Raw genomic sequence first — 13449 nt, forward strand, 5'->3', positions numbered from 1 at the left:
CATACAACACTGTCTAGTGTTCTATACATACAACACTGTCTAGTGTTCTATAGTTCTATACATACAACACTGTCTAGTGTTCTATAGTTCTATACATACAACACTTTCTAGTGTTCTATACATACAACACTGTCTAGTGCTCTATAGTTCTATACATACAACACTTTCTAGTGTTCTATAGTTCTATACATACAACACTGTCTGGTGTTCTATAGTTCTATACATACAACACTGTCTAGTGTTCTATAGTTCTATACATACAACACTGTCTAGTGTTCTATAGTTCTATACATACAACACTGTCTGGTGTTCTATAGTTCTATACATACAACACTGTCTAGTGTTCTATAGTTCTATACATACAACACTGTCTAGTGTTCTATACATACAACACTGTCTAGTGTTCTATACATACAACACTGTCTAGTGTTCTATAGTTCTATACATACAACACTGTCTAGTGTTCTATAGTTCTATACATACAACACTTTCTAGTGTTCTATACATACAACACTGTCTAGTGCTCTATAGTTCTATACATACAACACTTTCTAGTGTTCTATACATACAACACTGTCTAGTGTTCTATAGTTCTATACATACAACACTGTCTAGTGTTCTATAGTTCTATACATACAACACTGTCTAGTGTTCTATAGTTCTATACATACAACACTCTCTAGTGTTCTATAGTTCTATACATACAACACTGTCTAGTGTTCTATAGTTCTATACAGTGAGGGAAAAAAGTATTTGATCCCCTGCTGATTTTGTACATTTGCCCACTGACAAAGAAATTATCAGTCTATAATTTTAATGGTAAGTTTATTTGAACAGTGAGAGAATAACAACAAAAATATCCAGAAAAACGCATGTCAAAAATGTTATAAATTGATTTGCATTTTAATGAGGGAAATAAGTATTTGACCCCCTCTCAATCAGAAAAACTCCCTAGAAAGGCAGGAACCTAGGAAGAAACCTAGAGAGGAACCAGGCTCTGAGGGGTGGCCAGTCCTCTAGTGGCTGTACTGGGTAGAGAGGAACCAGGCTCTGAGGGGTGGCCAGTCCCCTTCTGGCTGTGCTGGGTGGAGATTATAAGGGTACATTGCCGTGAAAAGTATTTGCCCCCTTTCTAATTTTCTCTACTTTTGCATATTTTTGATACTGAATGTTATCAGATCTTCAACCAAAACCTAATATTAGATAAAGGGAACCTGAGTGAACAAATAACACAATGACATACTTATTTCATAAGCAAAGTTATGCAACACCCAATGCCCCTGTGTGAAAAAGTAATTGCTCCCTTACACTCAATAACTGGTTGTGCCACCTTTAGCTGCAATGACTCCAACCAAACGCTTCCTGTAGTTGTTGATCAGTTTCTAATGTCGCTGTCGCTGGAGGAATTTTGGCCCACTCTTCCATCGAGAACTGCTTTAACTCAGCGACATTTGTGGTTTTTCAAGCATGAACTGCTCATTTCAAGTCCTGCCACAACATCTCCATGGCGATTAGGTCTGGGACTTTGACTAGGCCATTCCAAAAATGAAAACTTGTGACTTGTGTTTTGGATGATTGTCTTGCTGCATGACCTTAACTGCGCTTCAGCTTCAGCTCACAGACGGATAGCCTGACATTCTCCTGTAGAATTCTCTGATACAGAGCAGAATTCATTTACATATCAGGTAGAATTCATGGTTTCTTCTATTAAGGCAAGTCGTCCAGGTCCTGAGGCAGCAAAGCATCCCCAAACCAATTCAGTTAGAGAGGGGTGGCATCTGTTTTGTGATATGAGGAAGCTGAGAAAAAAGAATGCTGTGACGGATGATCCGCTAACTCAGAATGACGGTCCTCATCTGCCGTCCAATCGAATCTCAGCTGTCGTAACCACTACACTGGTCCCGTATCACCTCCACAGGTGCTTACTGGTTCTTACTGTGGAATGCAGTGTTTGGTTTTCGCCAGGCATTATGGGAACCATCTCGTCCATAAAGTTATTATTTTGAATTATCTGTCCATAGAACGTTCTTCCAAGAGTCTTGATGATCATCATGGGGCTTTTTGGCAAACTTGAGTCAACTTTTTGGACGAGATGGGTCCCATTATGTCTGGCAAGAATTCTGATTGGCTGGGCCTGGCTCCCCAGTGGGTGGGCCTGGCTGCCAAGTGGGTGGGCCTATGCCCTCCAAGGCCCACCCATGGCTGCGCCCCTGCCCAGTCATGTGAAATCCATAGATTAGAGCCTAATTTATTTATTTCAATTGACTGATTTCCTTATATGAACTTGTAACTCAGTAAAATATTTGAAGTTGTTGCATGTTAAATTTATATTTTTATTCAGTATATATATAAGTATATATATATATATATATATATATATATATATACAGTGGGGAAAAAAAGTATTTAGTCAGCCACCAATTGTGCAAGTTCTCCCACTTAAAAAGATGAGAGAGGCCTGTAATTTTCATCATAGGTACACGTCAACTATGACAGACAAAATGAGAAAAAAATTTCCAGAAAATCACATTGTAGGATTTTTAATGAATTTATTTGCAAATTATGGTGGAAAATAAGTATTTGGTCAATAACAAAAGTTTCTCAATACTTTGTTATATACCCTTTGTTGGCAATGACACAGGTCAAACGTTTTCTGTAAGTCTTCACAAGGTTTTCACACACTGTTGCTGGTATTTTGGCCCATTCCTCCATGCAGATCTCCTCTAGAGCAGTGATGTTTTGGGGCTGTCGCTGGGCAACACAGACTTTCAACTCCCTCCAAAGACTTTCTATGGGGTTGAGATCTGGAGACTGGCTAGGCCACTCCAGGACCTTGAAATGCTTCTTACGAAGCCACTCCTTCGTTGCCCGGGTGGTGTGTTTGGGATCATTGTCATGCTGAAAGACCCAGCCACGTTTCATCTTCAATGCCCTTGCTGATGGAAGGAGGTTTTCACTCAAAATCTCACGATACATGGCCCCATTCATTCTTTCCTTTACACGGATCAGTTGTCCTGGTCCCTTTGCAGAAAAACAGCCCCAAAGCATGATGTTTCCACCCCCATGCTTCACAGTAGGTATGGTGTTCTTTGGATGCAACTCAGCATTCTTTGTCCTCCAAACACGACGAGTTGAGTTTTAACCAAAAAGTTATATTTTGGTTTCATCTGACCATATGACATTCTCCCAATCCTCTTCTGGATCATCCAAATGCACTCTAGCAAACTTCAGACGGGCCTGGACATGTACTGGCTTAAGCAGGGGGACACGTCTGGCACTGCAGGATTTGAGTCCCTGGCGGCGTAGTGTGTTACTGATGGTAGGCTTTGTTACTTTGGTTCCAGCTCTCTGCAGGTCATTCACTAGGTCCCCCCGTGTGGTTCTGGGATTTTTGCTCACCGTTCTTGTGATCATTTTGACCCAACGGGGTGAGATCTTGCGTGGCGCCCCAGATCGAGGGAGATTATCAGTGGTCTTGTATGTCTTCCATTTCCTAATAATTGCTCCCACAGTTGATTTCTTCAAACCAAGCTGCTTACCTATTGCAGATTCAGTCTTCCCAGCCTGGTGCAGGTCTACAATTTTGTTTCTGGTGTCCTTTGACAGCTCTTTGGTCTTGGCCATAGTGGAGTTTGGAGTGTGACTGTTTGAGGTTGTGGACTGGTGTCTTTTATACTGATAACAAGTTCAAACAGGTGCCATTAATACAGCTAACGAGTGGAGGACAGAGGAGCCTCTTAAAGAAGAAGTTACAGGTCTGTGAGAGCCAGAAATCTTGCTTGTTTGTAGGTGACCAAATACTTATTTTCCACCATAATTTGCAAATAAATTCATTAAAAATCCTACAATGTGATTTTCTGGATTTTTCTTTCTCAATGTGTCTGTCATAGTTGACGTGTACCTATGATGAAAATTACAGGCCTCTCTCATCTTTTTAAGTGGGAGAACTTGCACAATTGGTGGCTGACTAAATACTTTTTTTCCCCACTGTATATATATATATATATATATATATATATATATATGAAAAATGTATGCACTCACTAACTGTAAGTCGCTCTGGATAAGAGCGTCTGCTAAATGACTAAAATGTAAATGTAATGTATATATATATAAAAAAGTATTTGTTCCCCTGCTGATTTTGTACGTTTGCCCACTGACAAAGACATGATCAGTCTATAATTTTAATGGTAGGTTCATTTGAACAGTGAGAGACAGAATAACAACAAAAATATCCAGAAAAACATATGTCAAAAATTGTATAAATTGATTTGCATTTTAATGAGGGAAATAAGTATTTGACCCCCTCTCAAGCAGAAAGATTTCTGGCTCCCAGGTGTCTTTTATACAGGTAACGAGCTGAGATTAGGAGCACACTCTTAAAGGGAGTGCTCCTAATCTCAGTTTGTTACCTGTATAAAAGACACCTGTCCACAGAAGCAATCAATCAATCAGATTCCAAACTCTCCACCATGGCCAAGACCAAAGAGCTCTCCAAGGATGTCAGGGACAAGATTGTAGACCTACACAAGGCTGGAATGGGCTACAAGACCATCGCCAAGCAGCTTGGTGAGAAGGTGACAACAGTTGGTGCGATTATTCGCAAATGGAAGAAACACAAAAGAACTGTCAATCTCCCTCGGCCTGGGGCTCCATGCAAGATCTTGCCTCGTGGAGTTGCAATGATCATGAGAACGGTGAGGAATCAGCCCAGAACTACACAGGAGGATCATGTCAATGATCTCAAGGCAGCTGGGACCATAGTCACCAAGAAAACAATTGGTAACACACTACGCCGTGAAGGACTGAAATCCTGCAGCGCCTGCAAGGTCCCCCTGCTCAAGAAAGCATATATACAGGCCCGTCTGAAGTTTGCCAATGAACATCTGAATGATTCAGAGGAGAACTGGGTGAAAGTGTTGTGGTCAAATGAGACCAAAATCGAGCTCTTTGGCATCAATTCAACTCGCCGTGTTTGGAGGAGGAGGAATGCTGCCTATGACCCAAGAACACCATCCCCACCGTCAAACATGGAGGTGGAAACTTTATGCTTTGGGGATGTTTTTCTGCTAAGGGGACAGGACAACTTCACCGCATCAAAGGGACGATGGACGGGGCCTTGTACCGTCAAATCTTGGTTGAGAACCTCCTTCCCTCAGCCAGGGCATTGAAAATGGGTCGTGGATGGGTATTCCAGGATGACAATGACCCAAAACACACGGCCAAGGCAACAAAGGAGTGGCTCAAGAAGAAGCACATTAAGGTCTTGGAGTGGCCTAGCCAGTCTCCAGACCTTAATCCCATAGAAAATCTGTGGAGGGAGCTGAAGGTTTGAGTTGCCAAACGTCAGCCTCGAAACCTTAATGACTTGGAGAAGATCTGCAAAGAGGAGTGGAACAAAATCCCTCCTGAGATGAGTGCAAACCTGGTGGCCAACTACAAGAAACGTCTGACCTCTGTGATTGCCAACAAGGGTTTTTCCACCAAGTACTAAGTCATATTTCTGCTTGAGAGGGGGTCAAATACTTATTTCCCTCATTAAAACGCAAATCAATTTATAACATTTTTGACATGCGTTTTTCTGGGTTTTTTGTTGTTATTCTGTCTCTCACTGTTCAAATAAACCTACCATTAAAATTATAGACTGATCATGTCTTTGTCAGTGGGAAAACGTACAAAATCAGCAGGGGATCAAATACCTTTTTCCCTCACTGTGATATATATATATATATATATATATATATATATATATATATATATATATGGTCTCTCCTATCATTGCTATGCGGATGACACTCATCTACTTTTCTGCTTCCCCCTTCTGACACCCTAGACATACACTACATCCCACTGATGATACCATCCCTCTAACACCAGAGAGAGAAAACATTTAAAAATGAAAAGACTCCATCTACCCTTTGTTAAGTGAGTAGTGAGTACTTCCTTATCAGAGAGGTGTATTAAACATTTTACCTCCTGCTGTTCAATTACCCAAGTAGCCTATAAAAACCGGAAGCTGAGTACTGGTCCAGGGGGGGCCATCATGGTGCTGTGGTCTGTTTAGAGGAATAACTGTCATTTAGAATCATAGCCTCCACCATGATGGAGCCACACCAAAGTACCCCTCTCTGTCTCTCTCTGTCTCTCTCTGTCTCTCTGTCTCTCTGTCTCTGTCTCTCTCTCTCTCTCTCTCTCTCTCTCTCTCTCTCTTGTCCTCTCTCTCTCTCTGTCTCTCTGTCTCTCTCTCTCTCTCTCTCTCTCTCTCTCTCTCTCTCTCTCTCTCTCTCTCTCTCTCTCTTGTCTCTCTCTATCTCTCTCTCTCTCTCTCTCTCTCTCTCTCTCTCTCTCTCTCTCTTGTCTCTCTCTCTGTCTCTCTCTCTCTCTGTCTCTCTCTCTCTCTCTCTCTCTTTCTCTCTCTCTCTCTCTCTCTCTCTCTCTCTCTCTCTCTCTCTCTCTCTCTCTCTTGTCCTCTCTCTCTCTCTCTCTCTCTTGTCCTCTCTCTCTCTGTCTCTCTCTCTCTCTGCTCTCTCTCTCTCTCTCTCTCTCTGCTCTCTCTCTCTCTCTCTCTCTCTCTCTCTTGTCCTCTCTCTCTCTCTCTCTCTCTCTCTCTCTCTCTCTCTCTTGTCCTCTCTCTCTCTCTCTCTCTCTCTCTCTGTCTCTCTCTCTCTCTCTCTCTCTCTCTCTCTCTCTCTCTCTCTCTCTCTCTCTGTCTCTCTCTCTCTCTCTTGTCCTCTCTCTGTCTCTCTCTCTCTCTGTCTCTCTCTCTCTCTGTCTCTCTCTCTCTCTCTCTCTCTCTCTCTTGTCCTCTCTCTCTCTGTCTCTCTCTCTCTCTCTCTCTCTCTCTCTCTCTCTCTCTCTCTCTCTCTCTCTCTCTCTGCTCTCTCTCTCTCTCTCTCTCTTTTGTCCTCTCTCTCTTGTCCTCTCTCTCTCTCTGTCTCTCTCTCTCTCTCTGTCTCTCTCTCTGTCTCTGTCTCTCTCTCTCTCTCTCTCTCTCTCTCTCTCTCTCTCTGTCTCTCTCTGTCTCTCTCTCTCTCTCTCTCTCTCTCTCTCTCTCTCTTGTCCTCTCTCTCTGTCTCTCTCTCTCTCTGTCTCTCTCTCTCTCTCTCTCTCTCTCTCTTGTCCTCTCTCTCTCTTTGTCTCTCTCTCTCTCTCTCTCTCTCTCTTGTCCTCTCTCTCTCTCTCTTGTCCTCTCTCTCTCTCTGTCTCTCTCTCTCTCTGTCTCTCTCTCTCTCTCTCTGTCTCTCTCTCTCTCTCTCTTGTCCTCTCTCTCTCTGTCTCTCTCTCTCTCTGTCTCTCTCTCTCTCTCTCTCTCTCTCTCTCTCTCTCTCTCTCTCTCTCTCTCTCTCTCTCTCTCTCTCTATCTCTCTCTCGTCCTCTCTCTCTCTCTGTCTCTCTCTCTCTCTTGTTTTTTTGTTGTTGTTGTCATTTTTAGCAGACGCTCTTATCCAGAGCGACTTACAGCTCTCTCTCTCTCTCTCTCTTGTCCCCTCTCTCTCTCTCTCTCCCCCCCGTTCTCTCTGCCACCAAGTAACGCTGTCCTGTCCCCAGCCTCCTATCAAAGAAGGACTCATCACTTTAAAAGTGTCATCTCGCCATATACCTTGACTACCTCCACTTCCTTTTACTGTCTTCACATAACAGCCCTCTTGAAGTAAATAAAAACAGCTCACTTGTAAACAGACGCCGCATCACAAATGGCACACTTTTCACTATTTACTTATTTTTTGACTACGGGCCATAGGGCTCCGGTCAAAATGTGTGCACTATATAGGAAATAGGGTGGCATTTGGAATGCAGACAGAAGTCTGAGATAAAGTTCCTGAGCCATAGCCTAGCTGTGAAAAGCGCCAATGTTTCTTAATGGGTTGTTTGGCCCATTGGTTTTTTAAAACGCTCTCTTATCATATCTCATCATTTGCCAGTGTGTCGTGGGTAAGAAGCTTACTGCGCTGAGATCCCTTGTGGGCCATGCTGTGTAATGTGTGTGTTTGATCAAATACTCCCATATGTCCTACTCCCTGTGGTGTAGTGGTGCGATCACTGTGACTGCACTCCCGTAGCGCTTTCAGCTGTTTTTCTCTCCAGCAGGGGGAGCACTGTCACCTCAGCATAGGACGCTGATGTAATGTGGATAAACTCTCATAAAAGTAACTGGGAAGGCTTTGACAGGCAGAAGTTCAGGTTGACGTTACATTCAGTGTCTAAATGATCTACAGTTTTGTATGCTATAAAAATAACCTTTATATGTTGTAGTTTGTTTAGAGTCGGACCTCCTGCACACCTTGAAGCTCTCCAGGATCATATCTGGACCTAAAGTCTGGGACCCCCTGTTGCGCTAATGACTGCGTGTATAGAAATGCTACGTATCCATGTCTACTTTCAATTTGGGCAGGAAGGATGCTGCTGGGTAAACGGTCCTTGGAATTATTGCAAATAGTTATTTCTCTTTTATTTTTTTATTTTTTTTTATCTATGTCCAGTAAGAGGTGCATAAGAAGTATGATGCGACTTTCCACCTGGGCTAGAGTCTCTGTTCTCTTCCAAGATCAGCCAATATTATGAGTTCCCTGTAAGCTAACCTGGTAGGCCTGAAATGACCATTACACCTGACCTGGTTCTCCAGGCCAGAGCCTGCCTTTTTTTTTACATGTTGTTTAGCATATCGATATGGATCCATCTGGGCCATAACAGTCTTCTAGTGTTGTGGTCTTTAATGTGATGACAAGAGGCTGTGGTCATAGAGTGCTGTGGTCTTCAAAGGCACATTATACAGTATGCTGGGAACAATGGTCAAATAAAGACAGCGCTGAAATCAATTCGTTTAACACTTTTCTTTATCTTAGCAGGTTGGTGGTTTACTGGGAACTAATGAATGATATCGTCTAATATTAGTTTATCTTGTCAGAGAACACGATGCAGGCCTGAAATAACAGTTACACTGTGCCAGAACACCCTCTAGGCCAGGTATTTGCATCATACTTCAGATCCCTCTTCTACCGGATATCGGTAAATTAAACTTAATTATTTCCTAAGACAATTTGCAATAATTCCAAGGACAATTTACTCAGTGGCATCCTCTGAATTAAATGACGACGTGGCAGGATACGTAACTCTCTATACACATTCAGGCAGTAGACATTCGCAAAATTGTTCCATAAGATGTAATGCTACCAAAAGCAGCAGCACGGGCTTACCACGTTTGTAAGTGGTCTCTCCGTCACATGAAAGGTGCAATGCGTACCATTTCTGGTAATTTCCCCTCGACTTATTAATAAATTCAGTCTGGTGTGCCAGAGTGCGCTCAGGAGTGCGCTCCGGTCGTTTGTAAATTCAGAGCGTTTCGCTCTCGGAGCGTTCAGAGCGCACACTGGACACTCCGGCGGAGGAGTAGGGTTGATCTGAGCGTTCTGGCCCTAACAACAGCAGTCAGGCACCCAAACTAACTGGCTAACGTTGGCTAGCTTGCTAGCTACTTCCAGACACAAATGAGAGAACACCTCACTCTGACCATTTTACTCGCCCTAGCAGAGCTGGTTAGGCTGTTTTCCTACTATCCAGTGCGTTGGTGACTGTAACTGTGCTGCTGGCTACAATTTAATTACGCTTTTTTTGCCGACATTTACTGACACCGGCCATATTCAACGGGTGTTGAGCGTTAGTAAATGAATCAGTTACTCTGGTACACTCAGACGAGAGTGCTCTGAAATCGGAGTAGATAGCCAGAGTGAATTTACGAACACACCCGTATTAATGCCTTTATGAGCTTAGTACAGCTGTGCAACTACAACATTGTCTTACTGCAAAAACTAAGGATGACATCATTGTTTATGTTTTTATTGTGATTTGAAACTTTGTATGTAAACTAAAGCATTTAGATAACACTATGACAACGGGTATACATAACACCTTAATGAAACCAGTCATAACACCTTTATGAATCTTGCAGTGTCTTTCATAACAACCCTCATAACACATTTTTTCTACATCATTCATAAAGAATCTTCAAAAATAATAGCCCCCTTGAATAGATCTTTATTTATCAGTACAAAGGAAATTTTGTATTTTTACTGTCACGGTACACAAGCCCTTGACAGACAGTTCATGCAACAGTCACGGAGAAGCACCACTTAGGCGCTCAGCCCATTACCCTTGTAGCACTTTAACTGTGCTTGATGAAAACTGTGCTTGATGATTGAGCTTTCCACAGAAGCCCAATAGTTTTGTTTTGTTGGCCCCAAGTTGAAACTGTTCTCAAATTCAAATCACATTTTATTTGCCACATGCGTCGAATACAACAGGTGTAGACATTACCATGAAATGCTTACTTACAGCCCTTAACCAACAATGCAGTTTCTAAGAGAAAAAAAAGTGTTAAGTAAAAAATAGATAAGTAAAAAAAAAAAAAAACCTGTAAAATAAAATAACAGTAGGGAGGCTATATATACAGGGGGGTACCGGTGCAGAGTCAATGTGCGGGGGCACCGGTTAGTCGAGGTAACTGAGGTAATATGTACATGTGGGTAGAGTTAAAGTGACTAAATAACTAACAGAGTAGCAGCAGCGTAAAATAGGGGGTTGGGGTGGGGTGGGGGGGCAATGCAAATAGTCCGGGTAGCCATGATTAGCTGTTCAGGAGTCTTATGGCTTGGGAGTAGAAGATGTTAAGAAGCCTTTTGGACCTAGACTTGGCGCTCCGGTACCGCTTGCCGTGCGGTAGCAGAGAGAACAGTCTATGACTAGGGTGGCTGGAGTCTTTGATAATTTTGAGGGCCTTCCTCTGACACCGCCTGGTATAGAGGTCCTGGATGGCAGGAAGCTTGGCCCCAGTGATGTACTGGGCCGTACGCACTACCCTCTGTAGTGCCGTGCGGTCGGAGGCCGAGCAGTTGCCATACCAGGTGGTGATGCAACCAGTCAGGATGCTCTTGATGGTGCAGCTGTATAACTTTTTGAGGATCTGAGGACCCATGCCAAATCTTTTCAGTCTCCTGAGGGGGAATAGGCTTTGTCGTGCCCTATTCACGACTGTCTTGGTGTGTTTGGACCATGATAGTTTGTTGGTGATGTGGACATCAAGGAACTTGAAGCTCTCAACCTGCTCCACTACAGCCCCGTCGATGAGAATTGGGGCATGTTCAGTCCTCTTTTTTTTCCTGTAGTCCACAATCATCTCCTTTGTCTTGGTCACGTTGAGGGAGAGGTTGTTGTCCTGGCACCACACGGCCAGGTCTCTGACCTCCTCCCTATAGGCTGTCTCATCGTTGTCGGTGATCAGGCCTACCACTGTTGTGTATTCGGCGAACTTAATGATGGTGTTGGAGTCATGCCTGACCATGCAGTTATGGGTGAACAGGGAGTACAGGAGGGGACTGAGCACGCATCCCTGAGGGGCCCCCGTGTTGAGGATCAGCATGGCAGATGTGTTGTTACCTACCCTTACCACCTGGGGGCGGCCGTCAGGAAGTCCAGGATCCAGTTGCAGAGGGAGGTGTTTAGTCCCAGGGTCCTTAACTTAGTGATGAGCTTTGAGGGCACTATGGTGTTGAACGCTGAGCTATAGTCAATGCATAGCATTCTCACATAGGTGTTCCTTTTGTCCAGGTGGGAAAGGGCAGTGTGGAGTGCAATAGAGATTTCATCATCTGTGGATCTGTTGGGGCGGTATGCAAATTGGAGTGGGTCTAGGGTTTCTAGGATAATGGTGTTGATGTGAGCCATGACCAGCCTTTCAAAGCACTTCATGGCTACAGACGTGAGTCCTACGGGTCGGTAGTAATTTAGGCAGGTTATCTTAATGTTCTTGGACACAGGGACTATGGTGGTCTGCTTGAAACATGTTGGTATTACAGACTCAGTCAGGGACATGTTGAAAATGTAAGTGAAGACACTTGCCAGTTGGTCAGCGCATGCTCAGAGTACACGTCCTGGTAATCTGTCTGGCCCTGCGGCCTTGTGAATGTTGACCTGCTTAAAAGTCTTACTCACATCGGCTACGGAGAGCGTGATCACATAGTCATCCGGAACAGCTGATGCTCTCATGCATGCTTCAGTGTTACTTGCCTCGAAGCGAGCATAGAAGTGATTTAGCTCGTCTGGTAGGCTCGTGTCACTGGGCAGCTCGCGGCTGTGCTTCCCTTTTGTAGGTAGTAATAGTTTTCAAGCCCTGACACATCCAACGAGCGTCAGAGCCGGTGTAGTACGATTCAATCTTAGTCCTGTATTGACTCTTTGCCTGTTTGATGGTTCGTCGGAGGGCATAGCGGGATTTCTTATAAGCGTCCGGGTTAGAGTCCCACTCCTTGAAAGCGGCAGCTCTACCCTTTAGCTCAGTGCGGATGTTGCCTGTAATCCATGGCTTCTGGTTGGGGTATGTACGTACGGTCACTGTGGGGATGACATCATCGATGCACTTATTGATGAAGCCAGTGACTGATGTGGTGTACTCCTCAATGCTATCGGAAGAATCCCGGAACATATTCCAGTCTGTGCTAGCAAAACAGTCCTGTAGCTTAGCATCTGCGTCATCTGACCACTTCCTTATTAACTGAGTCACTGGTGCTTCCTGCTTTAGTTTTTGCTTATAAGCAGGAATCAGGAGGATAGAGTTATGGTCAGATTTGCCAAATGGAGGGCGAGGGAGAGCTTTGTACGTGTCTCTGTGTGTGGAGTAAAGGTGGTCTGGAGTTTTTTTCCTCTGGTTGCACACTTAACATGCTGGTAGAAATTAGGTAGAACGGATTTAAGTTTCCCTGCATTAAAGTCCCCGGCCTCTGGATGAGCGTTTTCCTGTTTACTTATTGCCTTATGCAGCTCATTGAGTGCAATCTTTAGTGCCAGCATCGGTTTGTGGTGGTACATAGAGAGCTACGAAAAACACAGATGAAAAGTCTCTTGGTAAATAGTGTGGTCTACAGCTTGTCGTGAGAGACTCTACCTCAGGCGAGCAAAACCTTGAGACTTCCTTGTTTTTTTACTTCCTGTGTTAGATTTGATACACCAGCTGTACAGGAGGAGCAATGTGATGTCACTACTGACTCCTGGAGACTTATTAAACCTATTTACTGTTCAGTCCCCTCCTGTGATCCCTGTTCAACCACGACTGCGTGGCCACGCACGACTCCAACACCATCATTACGTTTTCGGACGACACAACAGTCAGGCAGGCCTGATCACTGACAACGATGAGACAGCCTATAAGGAGGAGGTCAGAGACCTGGCCGTGTGGTGCCAGGATAACAACCTCGCCCCTCAACGTGAGCAAGACACAAGGAGACGATCGTGGACTACAGGAAAAGGAGGGCCGAACACGCCCCCCATTCACATCGACGGGGCTGTAGTGGAGCGGGTCGAGAGTTTCTAGTTCCTTGGTGTCCACAGCACCAACAAACTATCATGGTCCAAACACACCAAGACAGTCGTGAAGAGGGCACGACAAAGCCTATTCCCCCT

This window comes from Coregonus clupeaformis, chromosome 31 (genome assembly GCF_020615455.1).
Source record: "Coregonus clupeaformis isolate EN_2021a chromosome 31, ASM2061545v1, whole genome shotgun sequence".
NCBI classification, from domain to species: domain Eukaryota; kingdom Metazoa; phylum Chordata; class Actinopteri; order Salmoniformes; family Salmonidae; genus Coregonus; species Coregonus clupeaformis.